At 38.7% G+C, this 26,313-nt stretch overlaps 1 non-coding gene across 1 annotated transcript; it reads right to left on the reverse strand.

Moving 5' to 3' along the window:
* Positions 1-3,356: 3,356 nt before the first annotated feature.
* On the reverse strand, positions 3,357-3,463 carry LOC115724292 (small nucleolar RNA R71). Its single transcript, XR_004013090.2, has one exon. It is a non-coding gene; the product is annotated as a small nucleolar RNA R71 (small nucleolar RNA).
* Between the last annotated feature and the right edge of the window lie 22,850 nt (positions 3,464-26,313).

Raw genomic sequence — 26,313 nt, forward strand, 5'->3', positions numbered from 1 at the left:
AAAATAAAATTCCTTCAAATGATCCCCCCACCGGGTCGACGGCATCTTAAACCTACGGAGACGCTCGTCGAACCCTATGGGCCTATGACTGGTATATTCATCAACGGAAGGGACATAGCGAATTATCAAGGGAGACTTACCACCGGCACCGGAAGTGCTAGCACCGGGAGCACCCGAGTTTGGTTCGGGGGCTGAAGGCTGAGGCCGGGAAGTCTGGTTCTCAGAAGAACCTTCAAGACGAAGGGGCCCCCCGGCGGAAGGACCCACAATCTCTTCTTGAAGAATCTTGTCAAAAAATTTTGCCTCGGACTTCCCGCCAATGGCTTGGCTCCTTCGCACCACCGGACTCCCCACACGAAGCCCTCTCCCAGAGGCAGCCTGGGCCTTAGAATACGCCTTCTCCTGGGCCTTCCGGTAGAGATAATCTTGATACTTCTTCTCTGCCGTAGCAATGAGCTTATCCCGGAAGGCCTTCTCCGCAACCGGCGCCCTCACATTAGGGCAGATGACCTTGGAGAGGTTGGAGTCATCCACGGATTGATGAGAAAGGATAAGTTAAGCCTTTCTACAATTCTCCGTGGTGACCAAGCCCCCGACATCAAGATCGGCATGGTCGTAGGAGGCGAAGGCTTGGGCCCTTCGGAGGAAAGCCTGAGTGGGGAGCGTCCGCTGGTAAGGTGGGATCCGCACCCACTCCGTGAGAAGCTCCGGGTGGTCCACGGCCCTGAACCCGGACGAGAAGAAAAATCGGTGGCGGTACTCCTTAACATGAGTCTGCCTATTATATGGAACCATCCCCTCGTTAGCAGGGTGGATCCGGAACCCATAAAAACCATCCTTAAGTTTGTCCCCTTTCTTGGGGACGGATACAAGTTCATAAAAATACAAAATTTCCGCCGGGCTGGGAGACCCCCAGCCGCGGGCGGTGTAAAAAATAAATAAGCCTGAGAGCAGGCGGTAAGCTTGAGGAATAAGTTGGTATGGCGCAAGGCCGACAAATACAAGAAAATTCACAAAGTAATCTTGGAGCGGGAGCATGGCACCGGCCATCAAATGGGTCTGACTCCAAGCCCCGAAGCCGTCATAGTTGTGATTAGGCGTCTCCGAGTCACGAGGAGGCCGGTGGAAGGTCCCTGAGGTAGAAGGTTTGATCCCAGCCACATTAATGATGTTCTCCAGCTGGTGAGGGCAAGTCAGGGTCGATCGAAGCTCGGCCGCCTCCCAACCAGTGGCACGGGACTTGTACCCTTCTTGGGCAACAGGTCCCAGAGAAACCTCCTCCAGGGTGGCTATGTTTTTCCCTTTCTTCTTCAAAGATTTCGAGCAAGAAGCAGACATTTTATGTTCTGAGAAAGACAAAAAGAAAAAAAAACCCAGCAGTTAGGCCCCATACCAAACCCTAAATCAGAAAAAAGGGAGTGGGGGTCCCCTAACCGCTGGAAAGAGGCCCCCTCCGGACACGTGTCACCTGGGAAACTCAAGAGAGAATCCCTGAACAAGTGTCGGGTGCAGTAAAACCGCAGAAAAGTGGTTTTGCAAAAAGGAAAAGAAAAGAGAAAAGCCTTCCTATGCCCTAAGCAATTGCTAATCGAAGAACACATGGCCTTCTTCAAACAAAGCTGTACGCCTACAACAGAGGCATGACAATGGCGACTCTACAGCTAACACAGTAAACATAAAGCAGAACTCGAAGAACTTAAACAATCACACACCCAGAAGTCTCTAAGTGCGAACCCAGAAAACAAACAAAGTAAATGTAAGCATGTTATTATCTAAAGATGCAAGAAACTTACAGTGGATTGTTGAACTGGGGGTACTGAGTATGGTTGAGTGAGAGTTGAGAAGCACTGACAAAACCGAACACTGGAAAATTAAAAGAAGTGTTTAAGTGTTAAAGCAGTTTGTACTACTTTGAGGAATTTTCTCTCTGAGAAATTCGAGCAGAAATGGCAAGGAATGGAAAGTAACTGAAATGAAGGAAATGTGGTGGCTTTTATAGGCAAAAGTGCATGAGGAACAGGCGTCTTCACCTACCAATCGTACGGTGGGGGAAACGCACGATTCGAATTCCCAAAAGATCAACGGACCAGATCAATCTACCATTAAGGCGGTGGAAACGTTTGAGTATCCGTCTGACACCATCAATGCGCCGCATCAATCATGGGGCGTGAAACGAATCGAGCTCTGCAAAAGTGAATCGCCGCATTTAATGCCATTATTAGACACTCCTTCACGCGCCCCCAAGTCGTATCAGAAGACCGAGGAGGCGGCTGGAAACATTCCTGCGAACAAGCATATTGCTGCATTAAATGACACCATTTAATGTGCCCCCACGCGCTCGAGGCTCGAGCTAGGGAAACGAGGGGTCAACCGGAGACATTTGAACAAGCCTTGGTTTATTTTTTCTAAGTAAACAAGGCTTGGGGGGTAAATGTTGCTCCAAAATTCGCCCAAAATACGTGGACCAGTCAAGAGGGGACACGTGGATCAGATAACTTGGAAAGATTTGCTAAGTCTTTTTATGCCACCAGGAAGCGCTATTAACATGGGTCCCGGAGGAGACACCCGGAGTAAAAGTTACTCCTGGAAGCTAGTATAGCGTGAAGGCCCTCCGGGATGTGTCAGGTCTCTCCCGAGAAATCAAGTCGCATTTAATGCTGCATGGGAGGAAGCGTGTTGGGACTGTAACACGCAATAAAGTCTGACGGCACAACCCCCAAACAGCAGCGCTACAGTAATGATCATTTAAGTCTAGCGACGGCTACTCTGCGAAGAGTCATGTCAATCATAAAACAAAAAGGACATTCTCCATAAAAGCCCTACAGCACCTAGGGATTTGACCATGCATCACCCATGGTATATTCATCGGAAATGCCCAACTTTATGGATACTTACAGACACATGTGTAAGAACAATTCTAGGGATTACCCCACCAAAACACTATAAATACCCCCCTCAAAGCTCATTTAAGGGGGTCGGAGAATCTTGGTTGCAAAAGAGCAAGAAGAGAAAAAACTCACCAAGAACATTCTCTGTATTTAAGAGAAAAACATTCTCTCAAGTGTAGAATTTGTATTAAATACATCCATTAATAGCAGTGGCTCGTGGACTAAGGCTCATTAACGCCCCAACCACGTAAAAGTCTTCATCTCACTTTCTTACAGCTCATCATTACAATTATATTTTAATAGTTGCCGAAAACCTCGGTCAACACTATTCGACTGAGACTGTTCCCATTCTCTCTTAGAGAGCGAGCCAAGAGTTGGCTAAACTCCTTGCCACCCAACTCTATCGCCACCTGGAATGATCTGGCAACGAAATTCTTGTCAAAGTTCTTTCCTCCAGCTAAGTCTGCAAAGCTGAGAGGAGAAATTAATAACTTCTGCCAACAAGATAATGAATCTCTCCATGAGGCTTGGGAGAGGTTTAAAGATCTGATCAGAAAGTGCCCTCACCATGGTATAGAGAAGTGGATGCTGGTCCACAACTTCTACAATGGGTTGGTAGGAAATACAAGAACTTTAATAGATGCTGCAGCTGGAGGAGCCTTTATGAGGAAGATTGCTAATGAGGCTTATGATCTATTGGAGGAGATGGCTCTAAACAATCAACAGTGGCCAACTGAGAGGAGTCAATCAAAGAAGGTAGCTGGTGTGTTAGAGGTCGATGCCATCACCAAGTTGACAGCACAGGTTGAGGCATTGACAAAGATAATTGCAGGGCAAGCTAAACAAGCCCAAGTTGTGTGTGAGTTATGTGGGGGAAGCCATCACTTTTCAGAATGCCAAGCTGATGTGGATGATTTGCCAATGGATGAAGCTAAAGCCATTGGAAACTATTCACAGAACAACAACAACAACTATGGGTTCAACCAGGGTAATAACCGAAGAAACACTGGGTTCTATCAGCAACGAAATCAGAACCAGAATCAGAATCAACAGTTTAATCAGCAACAAACCTCTGGTGGAAATTCTAGTTTGCAGACAGATTTACTGCTTCAATTCATGACTGAAACTAGATCTTCAATCAAAGACATGCAGACACAGATGGGCCAACTAGCAACTCAAGTAGTAACCCGTCCTCAAGGGAATTTGCCTAGCACAACAGAAGTAAACCCCAAGGAAAACTGCAAGGCAATTACCCTGAGAAGCGGTAAAAATTATGATGGTCCTAAAATGCCACAACTAGTGAATGGAGAAAAGGAGAATGAAGAGCAACCGATGTCGACCCCAACACCCACTCCAACGAAGGCTACTGATAGTCAAACACAGCCACAGCAGTCTCCACCAACTAATATTGATCACCATGTAAAAATACCATACCCTCAAAGGCTTAGAAAGTCAAGCTTGGACAAGCAGTTCACCAAATTCCTAGAAGTGTTCAAAAGACTTCACATTAACATTCCCTTTGCTGAAGCTTTAGAGCAGATGCCAAGTTATGTGAAGTTTATGAAGGATATCCTGTCAAAGAAGAGAAAGATGGAGGACTATGAGACAGTTGCTCTAACTGAAGAGTGCAGCGCAATCCTACAGAAGAAACTCCCTCCTAAACTCAGAGATCCAGGGAGTTTCACTATTCCTTGTACTATAGGAAAAATTGAGGGAATAAATGCACTTTGTGACCTGGGAGCTAGCATTAACTTGATGCCTCTATCGATGTTTAAAAGACTGCAGTTGGGTGAAGCAAAGCCAACAACAGTAACACTCCAATTGGCGGACCGATCACTAGCCCATCCTAGAGGAGTCATTGAGGATGTGTTAGTTAAGGTTGATAAGTTCATATTTCCAGCTGATTTCATCGTTTTGGATATGGAAGAAGATAGCAATGTCCCAATTATTCTTGGGAGACCATTCTTGGCAACTGGACAAGCCTTAATCGATGTTCAGAAGGGTGAATTAAAGCTGAGAGTCCAAGGAGAAGAAGTGGTCTAACTGAAGATGAATTGACGAAGCAAGAAGGACAAGAGGTCATGGGGTATGTGAAGTGGCTTGATTCCTATGGGCCTTTGAACAGAAGATACTTTGAGGAATTGGGAGCGGTTCCAAAAGAGCTGAAGCCATCTACTGAAAAGCCCCCAGAACTTGAATTGAAGGTGCTTCCTAGTCACTTGAGGTATGAGTTTTTGGGTCAAGATAAAAAGCTGACAGTTATTGTTTCAGCTTCTCTCTCTGATGTGGAAACTGATAGACTTTTGAGGGTACTTCGAGCTCATAACAAGGCCATCGCTTGGACACTAGGAGATGTTAAAGGAATCAGTCCTTCAACAGTGATGCATCGAATTCTCATGGAAGACAACGCCAAACCAACTATTGATGCTCAAAGAAGACTCAATCCACCCATGAAAGAAGTAGTTAAGTGGTTGGATGCTGGAGTTGCTTATCCTATTTCCGATAGTAAGTGGGTTAGCCCGGTGCAAGTGGTCCCGAAGAAAGGTGGAATGACGGTGATCAAGAATGAAAAGAATGAGTTGATTCCTACAAGAACAGTCACTGGTTGGAGGATCTGCATCGATTACAGGAAACTTAACAAAGCAACAAGAAAAGATCACTTCCCTTTGCCCTTCATTGATCAAATGCTGGACAGATTAGCGGGGCAAGAATATTACTGTTTTCTTGATGGATATTCTGGATACCACCAGATAGCTATAGCACCTGAAGATCAGGAGAAGACTACTTTCACATGTCCCTATGGTACCTTTGCTTTCAGAAGAATGCCCTTCGGCTTGTGCAACGCCCCTGCCACTTTTCAAAGGTGTATGATGGCTATCTTTTCAGATTTGATTGAATCTTGTATTGAAATTTTTATGGATCATTTCTCAGTGTTTGGTTCTTCCTTTGATCATTGTTTGGAAAACCTGGAAAAAGTACTAACAAGGTGCGAAAAGTCTAACTTGGTGTTAAACTGGGAGAAGTGTGACTTTATGGTAACAGAAGGAATTGTTCTTGGGCACAAAATTTCAAAGGCAGGAATTGAGGTGGATAAGGCAAAGGTCTCAACAATAGAAAATTTGCCACCTCCAGTTTTTGTAAAAGGAGTGAGGAGTTTCCTGGGACATGCTGGCTTCTACCGCAGATTTATCAAGGACTTCTCTAAAATCTCAAAACCTTTATCGAGCTTACTTGTAAATGGAGTTCCATTTGAGTTCGGAGAAGATTGTTTAAAAGCTTTCAAGATTTTAAAGGAGAAATTGATTACAGCACCGATAGTAACTTCACCAAATTGGGAACTGCCGTTTGAGTTGATGTGTGATGCTAGTGACTATGCCATTGGAGCGGTTCTGGGTCAAAGAGTTGACAGAGTATTCCACACAATCTACTATGCTAGTAGAACTCTGAATGATGCTCAATTAAACTACGCCACCACAGAGAAAGAAATGCTGGCAATAGTGTTTGCTTGTGACAAATTTCGACCCTACCTAATTGGAAATAAGGTATTGTTTACACAGATCATTCAGTACCGAAGTCTATAGTTTCGGACAGGGATCCGAAGTTCACCTCCAAATTTTGGCAAAGTTTGCAACGGGCAATGTGTACAAAGCTGAAATTCAGTACAGCATTCCATCCTCAGACAGATGGTCAGTCCGAAAGGACAATTCAGATATTGGAGGACATGTTGAGAGCCTGTGTTATGGACTTTGAAGGCTCATGGAGTAAGTATCTACCGTTGATAGAATTTTCTTACAACAACAGTTATCAGAGTACGATAGGGATGGCTCCCTATGAACTGTTATACGGTAGGAAATGTAGATCCCCTATCCACTGGGATGAGACAGGGGAGAGAAAATACCTAGGTCCAGAGTCAGTTCAGCAGACCAATGAGGCGATAGAGAAGATAAAAGCTAGAATGCTTGCCTCACAGAGCAGACAGAAGAGTTACGCAGATCCGAAACGCAGAGATGTTGAGTTCCAAGTAGGGGAACATGTGTTTTTACGGGTATCTCCGATGAAGGGGATTAAACGTTTCGGGAAAAGGGGCAAGTTATGCCCTAGATTTACAGGACCTTTTGAAATTCTCGAGAAGATAGGTCAAGTGGCATATCAGTTAGCATTGCCTCCAGCCTTATCAGCAGTTCACAACGTATTCCATGTCTTGATGTTGAGAAAATACGTTTCAGACCCCTCTCATATACTCAGTTATGAGAGTCTTCAGCTTCAGCCAGACATGACCTATGAGGAACAGCCAGTGCAGATCCTGGATAGAAAGGATAAAGTCCTTTGGAATAAGACCATAGCATTGGTCAAGGTTCTCTGGAGAAACAGCAAGGTGGAGGAAGCCACCTGGGAGCTAGAGTCAGATATGAGAGCTCAATATCCAGAGTTATTCAGGTTAGATTTCGGGGACGAAATCCTTTTAAGGGGGGGATAGTTGTAAAGCCCGCTTAGTTAATTTGGAAATTAGCAGTTGTTTATGATTAATTATGAAATTATTTATAGCTATTTAAATAATTTATTATACTATTATTTATGTTGTTCAGTAGCATGCATATTTTGTAATTCCGGTGCCCGGTATTTTGGAACTCGGCGTTTGGCTCAGTAGAAATCACAACTTAGTATGTTAGCAGTTTGGGGACGGGTTTTAGACATTGGGAATGTCGGGAATGGCCGGGAATTTAGAATGTCCCAAAAATACCCCTTTAGTATGATTTATATGATTTCATGGTGAAGGGGCAAAATGGTCTTTTTGCCCCATTAGTATTTTGTCTTTTGTGATTTTGTGAAATGGAAAATAAGTGTTTATTTGATTAATTGTTGGCTGAAATGAGTATATGTTAAATGGCTTTATTCACTTATTTATTTTTTACAAAACATTACACTTAGAGAAAATTTACAAAACTTTCAAACTCTCTCTCTCTCTCTCTCTTTTCCTCTCTCTCTCTCGGCTGTGTATGTGGGTGCAAAGGGGGGATTTTTGCTTTGATTTCCTAGTGGATTCTCATCCAAAGCCAAGCATTCTTCAAGCTAGGTTAGCTTCTTTGGTTTTCTCTTGAATTTTATTGAAATTTTGATGAAAATATGATGATTCTTGCATGATTTATAGTTGCTGTTGCTGCTGTGGTTTTGTGTTAATTTATGTGGTTTAAAGCATGTTAATTGAAGTTAAAATGGGCTGTGTTGAAGCATGTAAGATAGGTTATGCAAAGCTTTAAGTTTTCTATGTAAAAATATGTGATTTTTTGAGGGAAAAGGGTTATATTTTGTTGCTGTGATGTTGAGGATGTTTGCTTGAGTTTCCAGAGGTCATTCTAAGCTTGATTATGTAGAATTAAGTTGGTTTGATTGCTTGTTAGGTGGATTTGCTCAAGTTTGAGTTTAGAACTCAAAGCTTGAGCTCCAATGGTGATTTTTGTTTATGTGTTTTCTGGGTGGTTTTGAGGCCTTAAAAATGTTCTAGGGAAGGTATAGAACAGGTCTGGAAAGTTTGAGGTGATTTGGGGTTGAATTGGTCGAGTTATGAAAATTTGGGTTTGCTGCCTGCGAGGAACCGAAATTCCGGTTGTGCATCCGGAATTCCGGATGAGGGTTCTGAATTTTCCAGAACCGGAATTCCGGTTGGGCAACCGGTCTACCGGTTGGGGAAAATTCAGGGACCCTAGTTTTCCTCGTTTTTATGTTTTTAGGGGTATTGCCATGCTTTTTATCGATAGGGAAACTTTTAGTTCCTAGTTTTAGTCCCCGGGAAGTGATTTAGCGTGTCACTTATAGCGTTGTGATTTTTATGGTTTAGGAGCCAGTAATCCGCCGCTCAGCTTCAGTTCCAGTCAGGTTGACCGGCACACCTGAATTCGGAATCCAGGTAAGATTAGTATAACAGTATGCATATGTAGATTACATGTTTAGCGTGCATGTAGGAAGCCTGCTAGATTACATTAGTTATGTATATAGGCTTCGAACCATCCAACCCTATCACGTCGGTACAGGCTCGAGTATGACCAGCAGCCGGAGTATGACCGGTTTGACCGATCAGGCTGACACTTGGTTGGTGGTTCCGTGCTATTGACGTATCCCGTCGGTACAGGCTGGAGTATGACCAGCAGCCGGAGTATGACCGGTTCGACCGATCAGGAGGATATAGTAACACGTCGGTACAGGCTGGAGTATGACCAGCAGCCGGAGTATGACCGGTTCGACCGATCAGGTTGTTACGTGTCAATAGTACCGTCCCTATGAACGTTCAGAACTCAGTACCATGTTGGACATGGCAGTAGTGGCTCAGTACCATGTTGGACATGGCAGTAGCGGGACTCAGTATCGTGTTGGACACGGCAGTTAGAATTATGTATGATATTATTATGCTTTTCTTACTGAGTCTGTCGACTCACAGTTTACGTTCATGTGTAGGTAAAGGCAAGGCTAGAGTTGATGGACCGTGAGCGAGCTTATGAGATTGTACATGTCGGGGCGGTTAGGCCTGGAGCGTACGATCCTCGGGACAGCAAGGCTGAATTTTTGTAACTGGTCGTTAGACGACTTTTATTTTTATGTAATGGTTAAACAGTTAAATCTTTTTGTAAATGATTTTATAATCGGGATCCCGAGTCTTTTGTAATATGGTTTATAAGTTTAATTAAAAAGTAAAATTTTAATTAATCACGTTTTTTCATAAAACCTCGTTGATTAGCAACGAGCTGCACAGTACGTTTAAAAATCACGTAATTCGCCTAAGTTAGTTAGGGTGTTACAGTACTCCTCGAGCAATAGTAAGCGATGAAGGGAGCCACTTCTGTAACAAGCAGTTTGAAGCACTTCTTTCAAGATATGGTGTCCGACATCGAACTGCTTTACCATACCATCCCCAAAGTAATGGCCAAGCTGAAATCTCTAACCGAGAGATGATGATTCTGGAGAAAACAGTGCAAAGATCAAGGAAAGATTGGTCAAGGAAGTTAGATGACGCACTGTGGGCGTACAGAACAGCTTTCAAAACACCGATTGGCATGTCCCCATATCGGTTGGTGTTTGGAAAGGCTTGTCATTTACCGGTGGAGTTAGAGCATAGAGCTTTTTGGGCCATGAAGACTCTTAACATGGAACTAAAAGCTGCAGGGGAGAAAAGACTGTTACAGCTGAATAAGCTAGATGAGTTTCGGAACGAAGCCTATGAGAACGCAAAGATATACAACGAGAGAACTAAAAAGTGGCACGATCAAGGTCTAATACGGAAAGAGTTTCAACCAGGGCAGCAAGTGTTACTCTTTAATTCAAGGCTGAAACTGTTTCCTGGAAAGTTGAAATCAAGATGGTCGGGACCATTTACGGTGGTCAAGGTGTTTCCTTATGGAGCGGTGGAGTTAAAAGGTGAAAGTCCAACAACTTTCAAAGTTAATGGACAGCGTTTAAAGCTCTACTTGGGAGGTCAGTTTGACCAAGCCAAGTCCGCCATGATCTTGGCGCCACTTTGAAGTGCAAGGCTCAACGTCTAGCTGTATGACGATAAACACAGCGCTTCTGGGAGGCAACCCAAGTATTATTTTGTTAAACTTTTGATTATGTTTTAGTCTGCTTTAATATTGTTAGTATTTTCAATTTTTAGATTAGTACCAGACATTATTGCTTTTTAATTGAATCGTGAAAAGCGTGAAAAAAAAATCAACCTGAAGCCCAGAAGTCGCGACTAGCATTAAGCCTAGTCGCGACCTATTTCTCAAGTCGCGACCTCAGTCGCGACTTGCTGATTTTCCAGAAAGGCCTGAATTTTCCTCGTTAGCTAGTCGCGACTAGTCTTAGGCCAAGTCGCGACTTGCTGACCAAAATTTCTATAAATTCACACTTTCCCCCTCATTCAACCCTACACAAACCAAATTCAAATTTCAAATCCTCTCAGCCGACCCTACCCTATTTTCATCTCAAAAATTCAATTTTTCATCTCCAATCTTCAATCTTTTCATCTTTTCTCAAATCCCTTAAACCCAATTTCACTCAACAATCTACACATATCATCAAAACCCACACCAAAGAAATTACCCAAATCCAAAAATCACCATTGTTGTCACCCTCAACCTCAAGCTTTCAAGAACATTCAACAATGGAGGTGGAGTAAAGCGTTTTCGGGTTTGTAAGTATCACTTTCTTCATTCTTTCAAGAATTTGATTAATTATTTTGAGATTTTGAGTGATATAAATGTGTGTGGTGTCAAAATATTGATGATATTGGGTTTATTATTATTGTATTGTGGTATTGAGTGTTTAGGAACATTGATTGAGTGAATTTTTATTTTTGGGATAGAGAAAATTTAAGGGGAGGTGCTGCCCAATTTTTCTTAGAAAAAAAAAAATTCGAAAAAAAAAGTTTCAAAAAAAAAAAAAAACAAATTTTCGAAAAAAAAATTTGAAAAAAAAAAAAAATTTGAAAAAAAAAATAAGAGAAAAAAAAATGGCACCAAATAGGACTAGGAATGTTGAGGAAGGTTCGTCTTCGAACCCACCACCAACGGGTTTTGATAGAACCCGCTTTGGTAGTATCGAGGCTCACAATCGCTTCGTAAGGTTGAAGAATAGAGCCTATATTGAAGATCGGGGTATTGAATTCCCGGAAAATCCATTGAGGCGCCAACCTCGGTTTGAGACGATCAGAGCACAAATTGAGAGAATGAAGTGGGGAAGTTTTGTGGATACTCGGGGTCGGGCTAATGTTACTATGGCCTGTGAATTCCTTGCAAATTGGCCCGACCGCCGGAATGGGGAAGTGAAGGTGCGTGGAAAGAAAGTTCCCGCCACTGCTGACGAATTCAATGTGATGTTCTCTGTCCCAGATTACACTAGGGAGGAACAACGCCTCCGAATTATTGAGGAGGAAGAGCAGTTTGATATGGTGGATGTCGCGGAGACAGTGGGATTTCCTGGGTTGAGGTTCCATGACAATGATGGTACCGAGGGGTCGCCCAATATTCTATACCGGTGTGAGCTGAACCCGGTGGCAAAAACATGGCTGTACTTTGTGAGTGCTCGGTTAGTGCCCAACAAGCATTTTTCCGATGTCCAAATGGATTGCCTTAAATATGTGTACGCCATAATGAAGGGGTACAACATTAACATTGGACAAGTCATAAGGCAGAGCATTGACCAAATCGTGCAAGGAGCCACGGGAGGTGGTTTCGGTTTGGCGGGGGTTATCACAGAACTCTGCGGGGCATATGAAGTTCCCCAGTTAGAGTTTGACAACACGGTGTTGCCACTTCGTAAGATGGACATCGCCTTTGTCAACAGGCTGAAAGAGCCACACCCCTATGGGCAGCCACCACCTGATGCACCGCAAGGGCGTAGGCGGCAACGTGAGCCTAGTGTTGAAGAAGAAGAAGAGGAGCAACCACTACAATTGCCTGGGCCCATCGACCCTACAACACAATACACTCATGCACAGCTGAGTTACATAATTCAGCAGAACAACCACATGCAACAATACATGGTGCAGAGGAGTATCTATGATGAGGGACAAGTTCAGCAACTCAACTCTCTCATCAACAGAATGAACATTGGGATTGATGACCCGAACTACTTGGCACAACCTCCTCGGTTCTATCCCTATGACCAGCCGCCACCACCCAACCCTTTCTGAAAGGGTCTCAGGTAAGTTTCTTCTCTCTGCATTTTACTGTATACATTAGGGACAATGTAATATTTAGTTTGGGGGGAGAGGCTTAAAAATTTTTAAATTCTGCACTTTAATTTCTGCATTTTAATTTTATGTTTATGTTTTAGTTCTTTTTGCTTTAGTTAAGGAATGGCAATAAGCTTGATGATAGTTGTATACTGCTGATTAGTGTGATGTGATCTGAATCTGTAAAATAACTGTGTGCTTGATTTTGTTAACTCTTTGGATTAGTTTGGATGCTTAGAAACCTGTGTTTTTCTGCAAGTACTCAATTTGTGAAAATTGACAGGATAGCTTAGAACTTGCATGTTTATTCTTTTGAGGCGAAATCCTTGATAGTGTTCAATTGGAATATGACTTAGGCATTTGTTGGATAGTTTGAGCCTTTCAAGCCTACCATAATGTATATCCCTAGTTACCCTTTTGAGCCTTAACCTGTTGTGTTTTCACCCACTGATTTGAAATTTTGCAACCACACTATTAATTTTTATTCTCACCATGATTATCCATGATATCATAAGCTATATGATTAGTTTGGGGGAAAAGAAACATTTAGTGTGACGAAATAGTGAGAGGGAGAAAAAAATTTGTAAGATTGAGAAGAGAAGAAGAAGAAAAAAAAAGAAAAAAAAATTGTGTAATTCAATGTCACTGAAAAAAAAAGAGCACTGAAAAAAAAATATGATTTCAGTGATGTTGGAAAATAATAAATATATCTTCTCTCAATCTTGGTAAACTTGGGAACAGTATGGGGTTTAGAAAAAGAAAAGTAAAAGCTTGGGGGTTCTGTTTGTGTGCTTATGATATCTTGAGCCAAAATTGTCTCTTGCCTATCCCTGAATATCTGAGCCATATTACCTAAGCCTTTAAAAGACCTAATGATTCCAAAGAATACTGTCAACATTAGTGGAGAAAGGTAAACATGCAAGCTTATGAGTTATCGGGCTGTGGGACTAATAGAAAGAGTAAAACTTTTATAACGATGTTTCATATTTGAGTAGATTGTGCAGTTGTACATAGTGTTGTTAATTGAGCATCCGAGTTAATTGTTAGAGTTGATAGGGTCAAAATTCTAGTTTATGCAAGGAAGAAAACAGAGCATGAGTCAGCAGCGTAGTGATTATCTGATAGCGTAGTTAGTTTTTTTTATCTTACTCGGGGGCGAGTAAGAATCTAGTTTGGGGGAATTTGTTAGGTTATAATAAACCTATATTTCGGGTCTTTAAAGTTAGCATTATCTCGTCTATTGGTGTCTTTTGGAGCAGTTTTACGCTTGATTTTCATTATTTCAGGTTCTCGGGGTGTTAAAGTTCGAATTCAGTCAAATGGCGAAAAACTGGGATAAACTTGGAAAAATTGGAAAATTCGGTTCCAGAAGTGTCAGTAGTCGCGACCTCCAGAGAGCCAGGTCGTGACCCTTTTTCCTGGTCGCGACCCTGGTCGCGACTTCGTAAGTTAGGCAGAAACTCGGTTTTTCGAGTTTTGCCTGTAGTCGCGACCAGCTTAAATGCTAGTCGCGACTATGTACGGAAATCGCAGATTTGACCTAATTTTGATTTTTCACTCAATTGGAGGCTCACCACTCATCCCTATATAAGGAATACGACATTGAAGGTCAGATCTAAGCAGAAACAGACCTAATAGTGGAGGCAAGTGGAGAGGAAGCTATCTTGAAGACCCGGAGCGATACCACCTTCTAGTTTCTTTATTTTACCCTTTTGATTCATCTTTATGTTTGTTTTTAATTCTGAATTAATCATGGATGTTTTTAGAGTTATTATGAACTAAATTTCCCAATAAGGGAGGATGATGATTGTTGTTTAAGTTTATGCCTAGTTAATAAATAATTGCCATTCCTTCATCTTATGTGTGAATACTATCTTTATTTGTGTTTAATTTCATGTGCAAGCTTGATCACCTTTTACATGTTCTATGATCCTAATTCGAAATCTGAAAAGTGAGAATTAGGAATGCTAAAATTTGGATAGTCTAGGTTTTGATGTAAAACGAAAGTATTTACATAGCCTTAGTGACTAATAGATTATTGCTTAATGCTGATTTTGTGTTGATCTAATTAAGAAGTTAATTAGAGAACATATTATTTAGAACCTAAAAGATCTGAAAAGAGTTAGGTTAATTTATAATCTGTCTTTCACATTGAGATAAGGATAGCAATTAGGTATTGACATAGGTAGCTTATCAACAGGATTCACCTCCCTAATCTCTCATCTTGATTAATCTTCGTTTATTTTCTCTTTAATTTCTGAGTTATTTACTTTTAAAATTGCAAACTTATTATTTTACCAAATAGAATCATAAGTATAGTTTAGTAGTACTTAATCCAATTCCCTGTGGTTCGACCTCACTTGCGTGAGATACTACTTGATACGTACACTTGCGTAATAAACAGAAAATTCGTAACATAAAGCTGTTACATACTGTTTGATGTGCTTTAATATTCTTGGTGATGGAGTCAATTTTTTCATGTGAACCGGTATGACCTCATTCTATTACATCATAAGTTTGATAAAATAATTTCTGACTATTCTTATGAGTTTGATTTTTTCATCAGGGACAAAGACAAATGGACATTGTGAATTCTAGTTGCAAAAATATCAAGGTTATTTTATTTTTCTGTCTTTTAATCAAAAAAAAAATAAATAAATAAATAAAAAAAAAAAGGTTCGTGATCGAGTTGTCAAGTGAGCTTTGTTAAAAATGTTTTGTTATTTTTTGTTATGTTTCATTATGCTCTTAGACACAATTTTTGCTCTTAAGTGGTGATTAGTGCTTTTTGTGTCTTGGTGTGTTCTCTTGTTCTTTATTTGCAATTTTTCTTTGGGGGGCATTTTTTTGAAAAAATAAAAGAAAAAGGGGGGCATATTTTTTTCTTTTCGAATTTTTTTCGAATCCTTGTACATTTTTTTCTTTTAGTTTTTTTCATTTTATGGAAACATGTGTTAATTGTATACTCTATTTTGTGTTTCCTTTATTTGTGGAGATTTGGTCTTATTCTAGGAAACTTGTTCTTAAATATTTAATTATTTTTCGTTTCCTTTTTGGTGGCAATTTCGAATTTGGTGGGGTTTTTATTTCTTAGATTTTGTGGGAATATTTGGTTTCCTTTTTTCCATTTAAGGAAACATTGACCACATTTGAAAAACCTTTCTTTGGTTTCCTTTTTTCTTTCCACACGTGGGTCAAAGGTAAGGAAGTTACCTTCCTTTTCAGTTTTTTTTTAATTGGGTATTTAAAATTGAAAGTTATATATTCTCAACTACCCATAAACCCACGATCACCACTCTCTCTTCTCTTTCTATTATTTTTTCAAAGGTCTAATTTTTATTTTCAAAGTGTGAGAGTGTTTGTGTTCTAGGGTTTCAAAGAGATGGCCAAAACTAAGAATGCCCAACCGTCCAAGAAGCCCTCTCGTGGCTCTGTCTCTCCATCTCAGGAAGATGGACAGCATCATGAAATACTTCCGACCCAATGATGATGAATAAGTGGTTCAATTCTCTATCTCTTGCTTTTTATTTGTGAATCCTTAAACTATTATGACCTTGTTCATGGTTTTTGTTATCTTTGGCTCCTTGATAGACAAAAAGGGGGAGTAGTATTATTTTTTTGGATTCATTGAACTCTTTGTTACAACTCTGGACCCTTGGTTTTAGGGGGAGTTGCTTGTTTGTGGTTTAACACTTTTCCGTTTAAAAAGTTGTTTGTGGTTTAACACTTTTCCGTTTAAAAAGTTGTGTTCTTCGGTTTGCAAGCTTTTCCGTCCCAAAAAAGTTCTATGTTTTATGTGTTAGGGTGCTTGATGCAGGGGGAGTATTTTCTATACTCTTGTATCTTTAAAAAGCTATTTGCTTTGGTTTCTAACACTTGATGCAGGTTTTCTCATAATAAAATGTTTTGTCAATCAAAGTGCCAAAGGGGGAGATTGCTAATTCCATTTTTGGCATATTTATTTGACAAAAATATTTTATTATTCTTTGTATATTTCAGCTGGCATTTATTGATATGGTTTCCATATTTGTGTAAATCTAAACTTGGAAGGAAAGTTGACTAGCTTTCCTATTTATGGAAATTGAGGTAAAAATGGTAAGTTTTGATTACACATTGATTCTTTGCTAACCAGCTGTTATTCTGATCTTGTGTTGAGTTTCCCATTTTCTAAGATCAGGTTTCTTGAAGAGAAAACCGGAGCTAAACTTTCCTTTTCTATAAAAGGAAAGTTGTAGTTACTGCCCACGATTCTGTAGGTACAGAAACGGAAATTCCTGGACTGATTGAAGAATTATTTTAGGGAAGTTTCTAGTGGGTTGAGGTCTTGTTCAGACCTAATGTAAGCTGTCTATGAGATGTATATTCATTATAAATACATCTTATAGCTGCTAGGTTTTGTATCTCTTTCATACACTTAGAATTATATTCATATCTTAAGGAAAGAGTGTCTTTGTTATGTTAACTCTTTTATTCACTTTCATATCATAAGAAAAGAGTGTCTTTGTTTTGTAGAGAAGAGTTGTTCTACTCTTACTCTGTTTATTTGTTGTTTGTATTGTCTTGAGTCTGTATTCAAGTCTACAACGAAGAAGAACATCAGTGCACCTTCGGGAGAAGGGTATTTACAAGCTTTCGGGAGATTGCTTTTGAAGTCTTGCATCGGGAGGATACAAGCACACAACCTTCGGGAGATGGTTGTATAGGCTTTCGGGAGATAGCCTTTAAGCCTTGAATCGGGAGGATTCAAGCACTCTTCAAGGTGATCGAAGGGAGTTCGAGCTCTTGGAGTTTTATCAAGATTCGGTTAGTAGGTGGAATACATCAAGCTTGCGGCATACAATAAGAGGGAGTCTATTTATGCATAAGTCAATTACTTTGTATTTTTGATACCGATCTAATGAATCTTATCTCTGGGCGTGGCCCCGTGGACTAGTAACAATCTGAAAGGATTGTTGAAACCACGTACAAAAATCTTGTGTGTTTTTACTTTTATGCACTGTTTGTTTTTCTGGGTTTCTCTGGAGTTACAGAGTTGTATTCTGTAACTACGGAAAAACTGTTTTCAGTACCAGTTTCATTATTCCGCATTTAATTAATCACTTAATTAAATAATTAAACTGGGAACATTAAAATACGGAATTTCACAAACAATTTAAAAATAAAAAGTCGATTAAAAATAAAATAAAGCCAAAAAGAGTCGCTTGTACTTCGGAGATAGTAAGTCGAAAAAAGTCACCAAAAATCTAAAAATCGATCCAAAAAGTAGACCCAATAGAGTTACTCGTGATTCGGGGATAGTGAGTCAAAAAAAAGTCGCTTGTGATCGAGCTATCCAAGATGGTGAGTAAAAATTAACCACCATCTTCAGGGGATGTTAGAGAGTCTCACATTGCTAATGTGTGGAAAGATAATAGCATATATAAGATCCATGAACTACTCCTCTCATTACCAATTGATTTGAGATAGAACCCCGTGCATCTTATGATTCTAACAAAAAAAATATTCAAAACAACATTAAACTGATTCAAACCTATTTAAATCACTAATACATACCCAAAAACAGATTATTTCAAACTAAATGAACATTTAATACAAGCTTAATTGAAGAAAATATCTATTGACCTCAAATTTGGCCAATCAACAGCGGAGTCGTATTAACACTGATGCTTGCAAATTGTGTAATTCTTTTTACAACTTTCTTCTTACAATCACGGATGTAGAGAAGGAATTCCATCAACACTAAAACAAAATGTTTAGGGTGTGTCTGGAAAACCACGTTGTAATTGAATTTGTGTGTAATTAGAGGTAATGACACAATTTGGCATGTTTGTCTGATGTAATTACACTGTAACTGTGTAATTGGAAGTAATTGAGGGGTTCTAATTACACTCTCCAATTCTCATGCCCCCCATGAGAATTGAATGTAATTACACTGTGTACTTACTAAAAACTTTCCATATTAAACATTAGCTACTAAAAAAAATATTATTTTCCCATATAATTACTAACTATTTTGTCAAACAAGATATTAGAAATTCATATGTAATTACCACCTCATATCCAAACACACTTTGCATTTTAAAATATAGTGTAATTACTAAACTGTGTAATTACCACCCTAGTAATTATCTTACCTAGTAATTACACAGTTACTTCCAAACACACCCTTAAAATTTCATAAATGGGAGTTAATTTTTTTTTTTAATCGTTTCTTTTTTCTTTTTTTAAATTTAGTTGAGTTGTTCTCTTTTTGTTCTATTTAATTTTTTTTTTTAAGATTCTTCAATTTAATTTTTAAATACATACAATTTTTTTACCTTAATTTCATCATTTTTTTTATTTATCAAAAATAACCACATTTTTCTATTTTGTAAAATACCAAATTTTATTTCTAAAATTCTATCATTCTATAATGTTAATTTTATTTTTTCTTTTTATAATTCTAACATTACTATGTTATATTTTATATTATACCACTCAATCAATACTAAAATAAGATAATGAATATTTTTTTTTGCTTGTAAATACCTCAAAAACTTCATTAACACAAAAGATAGTGGTGATTACATGGAGATTCACCTCCCAAAATTTAAGAAAATTCGAACAAGTGTTGTTAAGCCCCCGCTTAGCAAGAGCTTGGGCACTAAAATTAGCATCCCTAGGAATTCAAATCACATTACAATCAATACCATCTAAAGTATCTAGCAACTTAGCAAAATAAGAGACAACAGACCAAGAAAGAATAAGCTTGCTTGAAATGGCCTTGGATTGAACTTGGCTGTCCATAAAAAGGTCCCCAAGAATAGACTCAAATTGTTGAAAGACTTTGACCCCATGAAGCAGGGCCTGGAGCTCACCCGAAAGGGGGTCTTTAGTAAGAATCTTCACTGCATACAAAGCAGTCAGCTAATTCGAATTGTCTTTGACGATAACACCCACAACCGCCATCAAGTCCTTAACTACTGCATCGACAAAGAATTTGTGACGACCTGAGACACCAGGGACCGTAATGGCACTCGAGACAAAGTAAGAAGAGTCATCCCTCGTCAAAGACCCCTACTTCTAGTGGAGATTAAAATCCAACTTAATCCCTATAATCATAATGTGACAGTCAGTAGTCCCGTGATCCGTAAGGGGAAATACCGGGTAAGCTGTGCAATCCCACACCGCCTGGGGAAGGTCAAGTGGGATGATTCTGAGACTGTGTAGGTATGGGACTACACAGTTGAAGAGAGCTTAAATGGATTGATTGGTACTACCTATGTCAACAAGGTGCATCTTGTTTTTCGGTAGCCCATCACAAAAGAACTCCACAGTTAAGCGTGCTTGACTTGGAGCAATTTTAGGATGGGTGACCTCCTGGGAAGTTTTCCTAGGAAGCGTGCGAGTGAGGACAAAGCATGCTGGAAACACTCGTGTTGGTCTGTAGGGTCAGTCATCAATCCAGGAAGCAGCCAGAGTGGCGTACTCGTGTATAAGAGCCATTATTCCGTGGGTGGAAGGACCCAATGGAGGCTTGAAGCGGGGACGTTACAAATGGTATCAGAGCCTTGACCCAGCCGGAAGTGTGGTCGACGAGGACGTCGGACCCCGTAAGGGGGGGTGATTGTGACAGTCAGTAGTCCCGTGATCCGTAAGGGGAAATACCGGGTAAGCTGTGCAATCCCACACCGCCTGGGGAAGGTCAAGTGGGATGATTCTGAGACTGTGTAGGTATGGGACTACACAGTTGAAGAGAGCTTAAATGGATTGATTGGTACTACCTATGTCAACAAGGTGCATCTTGTTTTTCGGTAGCCCATCACAAAAGAACTCCACAGTTAAGCGTGCTTGACTTGGAGCAATTTTAGGATGGGTGACCTCCTGGGAAGTTTTCCTAGGAAGCGTGCGAGTGAGGACAAAGCATGCTGGAAACACTCGTGTTGGTCTGTAGGGTCAGTCATCAATCCAGGAAGCAGCCAGAGTGGCGTACTCGTGTATAAGAGCCATTATTCCGTGGGTGGAAGGACCCAATGGAGGCTTGAAGCGGGGACGTTACACATAACATCCACAGAAGGAAGAATCTTTTTGTGAAAAGCTTGATTCTGATAGAACCAAATTTTGTAGTACAAACACGCCGCATAACAACTAAACTCCTACTTAATCTTAGCATCTCTAAGGAAGTCTAAGAACGTAGCATTAAGGATCCAAGTAACCACATCCGACCCAGTAGCCAAAGAGAAGGCCTCGATCTGCAAATTCCACTTCGACAAGAACCACAATCTCTGCACAATCGGGTAGAGGCAAAAAAGGTGACTCGTCAAATTACCATTCGGTAAATCACAAAGAACACAAGGCCCTATAGTGTTACTAAAGATCACTTCTAGACGAGATCCAATATAAAGGGCATTGCACTACACCTTCCATAAGAACAGTTTGAAGCGGGGGTAGAGGTTGGAATGCTAAAGTGTTTTGTAAAGATCATCACTTTTTTTTTTAAAAAAAAAGTATTAGCATTAAGAGCCCAATATACAGATTTAAGGGTGGAATTACCTTGAACAGAAGGTTTCCACACTAGAGTGTCCTCATCGGCCATGTTCGTAGGAGATAATGATACGAACTTTGAAGCAGCACTAGGAGTTAGTAAGTTGTGGATCAATCCAAGATTCTAACTTACCTCAAATTAGTTCTTTAGTTAGAGAATTCTATTTTCTTATTTTTAGTCAGTTAGATATTTTAAATAACTACAACATAAACGAATATAATAAAAATCTGCGCACGGGCTTTAATACTACTAATGTGACGCTCATTCCTAAAATTCCCAACCCAAAGAAAGTGTCCCAGTTTAGACCAATTGCCCTGTGCAACGTCATCTATAAGGTAATCTCCAAAATTATTGCTAACAGAGTTAGAGCGATCCTCCCGAGACTGATTTGTCCTACCCAAGCTGCTTTTGCCCTGGGAAGGAGCATTCAGGATAATAATGTCTTAATCCAGGAGATTATCCACTCCTTCAAGAAAAAAAAAGGGAAGGAGGGCTTTTTCGCAATTAAAATTGACTTGGTTAAAGCGTATGATAAGTTAAGCTGGTCTTTTATCGATCACGTTCTTTGCAGCTTCAGGGGCCCTGAGACGTTTCACCTCTGGGTTCGATCAGTGCCTTACGACGACATATTTCAACGTTTTCCTCAATGGTAGAAAGATTAGTAGTTTTATCACTGAGTGTGGCATTCGACGAGGGGACCCCCTTTCCCCTTACATTTTTATCTAGCCCGCAAAAATTCTTTCACGTATTCTTGAGAATGCCTTGAGTTGTGGAACCATTAAAGGTATCAAGTTGAGCAAAGATGGCCCAAGTTTGTCCCACCTTTTCTTTGCAGATGATCTGATTCTGGTGGGCAGGGCAAATCTGAATGAAGCTAAGGAGATGTGGCAGTGTTTCGAGAAATTCTGCGATTGGTCTGGTCAAAGAATTAATAAGCTCAAAACATCCATCTTCTTCTCCGGTAATACAAGTAACAAAATGAAGAGGGGTATCAAACATGCTATGGGGCTCAACTGTGGGATGGGGAACATAAATTATCTGGGACTCCCATCATTTAGATCTCGCCAAAAGGATGTCGACTTCAACTTTATTCTTGATAATCTTGTTAAGAAGTTGCATGAGTGGAAATTAAAATCGCTTTCTAAAGCAGGTCATGCCACATTGATCAAATCTGCAGGCCTTGCTTTGCCTGTTTATACGATGCAAACGACGCGGCTCTCGAAAAAACTTGCTACAAGGATTGACGAGATGGTAAGAGACTTCTGGTGGGGTTGTGAACAAGGTAACAGAGGGATCTGTTTAAAGGCTTGAGATCACCTATGTTTGCCCAAGTCTCATGGTGGGCTTGGTTTTAAAAAATCCTTAGAAATTAAGTAAGCTCTCTTAGCCAAGTGGGGCTGGGATCTTCTCAATGAGGAGCAGTCGTTGTGCTGTAAGTTGCTTAGAGCTAAATACCTTCGGGGTAGACAATTCTTTGATTGTGCGGTTATGAGTTCGGACTCCTAGTTTTGGAGGAATGTGGTGCGTACTAAAGAGATTTTGAAGAAAGGGGCATGCAAACTTATAGCCAATGGGAGGGATACAAGTATTTGGAATGACCCATGGATTATCCATGGGAGAGATTTCTACCCTAGACCAAAGCACAACCCCCAGGGAATGCCCAAACTTGTGGCTAATTTACTGTTACCTGACGGGAATTGGGACATCCAGAAGCTTAATGATCTCTTTGACAAGGAAACAGTTGATAGTATCTTGAGGGGCAGTAAACCGAGTGGTCAAGGTAGGGATATATGGGTCTGGACTAAGGACTCTAATGGTGTGTTCTCAACTAAATCGGCCTATCTCATACGGGTCGTGGGACGGGTTCCTTTGTGTAATGTTGCTCCGACTTTATGGAACAAGCTGTGGAATTCAAAAATTTTGGAGCGTCACAAAGTTCTCTAGTGGAGTATCCTCTCGAATGCTCTACCTGTTAGGGCCCTCCTCTCAAAGAGAATGGTTATTGATGAGATCTCCTGCCCCATATGCGGTAATGGAGATGAATTTATGGAACATTTGTTTCTCTATTGCGATTTGGCGTCCCACCTTAGGAGATCTTCCCCTTGGGGGGTTATGCCTATTGCGGAATCTGGGGCTCGCATGTGGGATTGGGTTAGCTTTCTTTGGAGCCTTAGGTCCAGAGGAATGGATACTGATGGTTTATTCCTATACGCTTCGGTTGTGGTTGACACGATTTGGAGGGCTTGTAATGACAAGGTTCATAATAACACTATGGGTAGCTTGATACATTATATTGACTTTATATATTATTGTTACACAGATTATGGATCCTGTCTGTTCAAGTCTCACCAGGTTGATGGTACTCTGGGTTGGTCCCCCTCGCCAGAGGATTAGGTCAAAATCAACTGCGATGTCAGAGTCGGAGGGGAAACCATGTGCGTTGTGGCGATTGCGAGGGACCATACGGAGTCGATTTTGTGGGTGGCGACAAACAAGCTTTACTTCTCTGATCCTCTTATCAGGGAAGCGGTGACTTGCATGTTAGCCGTGGAGACGGCGGTCTCGATGCATCATCTTTTTGTTATGGTGGAGAGTGATTCTGAGATTGTGATCAAGAACCTAAAAGGTGTTGAATCATTTTGGAGGATTGAGAACTACACAAGACAATGCAAGCATCTCTCTACTTTTTTGATAATATTTCTGGTATGGTAGAGGTTTCTACTATTCCGAATGCTATCTTTTGTAATGACCGTGAGATCTAACCGCTTTTATCTAATACTAGGCGGCAACTACGTGCAAGGCACGTTTTATGTTTTTTTTGTTTTGGTTTTTTTAGTTATTTTTTCTATTTAAAATATTTGGTAATAAAATTAATGGTATAGTGTATTGTAGTAATTACTTTTGAATGATTTCATATATATTTATTTTATGATTGGTTTTTCATCGATCATATATGTAAGATACTTTTTGGGCTTCTTCATTAACAAATCGACTCCGCATGATTAAACAAATTGGTTTGAAACTAAAATTTAGAAATATTTGATTAGTTAAGATAACATAATTAATTAAGGATCTTTAATTTATTTTAATAGAAGTGGAAATTTGATTTACCTAATTATTTTTTTTTACCACTTATAATTCATATATATTTTTTTAGATTCTTTTTATTTCATATGTTTTTGTTACATCTTTTGGTGGTTTTTCACTTGTATTGCGACGGCCGTTAATATATTTGATTTTTTTAAAATTAAAAAATTTTAAAATTAAATAAGGAATGTGCATAAAGGATAAATATTATTACTATATTAAAAGTAAATTGCCTATTTTTTCTTTAGAAGATGTGCAGGGGTTCAATTCATTAAAATTGTTTATTTTGTACTCAGATTGCTAGTTTTTATTTTAATTTTTTGTAAGTTTTTCTATTTTTGTTGTAGAGGTAATTATCCATTGATATGGATAGTCTTTATATTTAAAGTGGCCATGTACTTTAGTAACATGTATATTAATGATGTACATATTTAATGTTTTTTTCAAAGTATGGATAAGATTTAAAAATTGTAACTTATATTTTATTTTCCTGTAGTAAAGCATGTATATAATTTTAGTTAAATTTAGTAAATGAAATAAATAATATTTTATATTTTATAAGTATAAAAATAATTAATTTATCTTTTTATCAATAAGAGTTAACTTTTGATATTTTTTACGCTTGTATTTGTATATATGTACCGATAGCTAATATTGCGATGACTTGTAAATAACAAAATAAAATTATATGACAAATAATTATAAAATAAAAAAATGTTTCTTAAATAAATATATTTTATTTATATATTTGGGTATCCAATCTTTTGTTTTATCTTTCTATAACTTTCAAAAAAAATTAGTATATATTAATTATTTTTTATATAAATTTAAGAATAAGTTTTTGCATATATTTTTCACATGATGGGCGCATTATTACTTTTAAAAATTAAAATTGTTATCTTTAATTTTTATTTTGAATAAGAATAATATTTTACATATATTTTTTTAAAAAATAATAAATAAATAAATAAAAGTTGATAAATTTAAATATTTTTTTAATTTATTTTATTTTTCCAATTGCAAGAATAAAATACAAAGCACTATCTTCCTCCTCATTTAATACACTTAATTATTATTAATTATTTCATTTATTTACGAGCAAAATATAATAATAACAATAATAATAATAAGAAATAGGAAAATTTTATAATGCGCCCTTTTAAAGGAATATACTAATAGATCTCTATCTGTTTTAGTATTGAAAATAATTTTTAGTCAAATTTTTTTTCATGATCATGTAAATTATAGTTACTAAAGACATTTGGTAAAAATTTAAGAAATTTAGAAAAGTTTAACACATCAAAAACTACGTTCAAACAGTGTTTTACATTCGTGATTATTTTATTTTATACATGTGTAAAATAGATTGTTTAAATATTATTTTTAATATTATAAATTATTTCAAATTTTTGAAAATTTTGTAGGATATCTTAAATAGCTATAACTTACATGAATATAAAAAAAGTTAGACTAAAAAATTCTTCTCAGTACCGAAATAAATAGAAAACATATCAGTACATTCCTTTTAAGAGAGTCCATTCTAGAATTACCTAACAAAAATATCCCATTCTAGAATTACCTAACAAAAATATGCCAGTAATTTTAAATGAAAGATTTGATAACCTACCTATTCCAATCATTCTTCCTCCCTCACTTCGTCGTTCCTTCCTTAATCTCCTATCACGCCAAGATTTTTTCTCTCTCTCTCTCAAACAGAATATCAAATTCCTGATTTACAATTTTACTACATTTTTTCTCTTTTTTTGCTAAAATCTTAGCCTAAAAAGGTATACAAAGAACATCTTCAGCAATCATTTATATTATATATTATTAAAAACAGGTATTATTTCAATCATTTTGTAGATTTTGATGGTTCAGATTAGAATTATGGGTTTTGTTCTACTATTAATTATATATATTTTAGATAACTATTAATTTTATATATACTCATCATATTATAAAGTTACTTTAAAAAAAATGGGGATAAAGTCGAATGCAGCAAAATGTTCGGCAGTGGTAGTAGATTAGGTGATGGTGAAATTTAATATATGTAATAATTATATAAAATAGGTTTTATGTGGGTTGTCGATATGTTTTTCTCATTTTGT

This window comes from Cannabis sativa, chromosome 9 (genome assembly GCF_029168945.1).
Source record: "Cannabis sativa cultivar Pink pepper isolate KNU-18-1 chromosome 9, ASM2916894v1, whole genome shotgun sequence".
Classification (NCBI taxonomy): Eukaryota; Viridiplantae; Streptophyta; class Magnoliopsida; order Rosales; family Cannabaceae; genus Cannabis; species Cannabis sativa.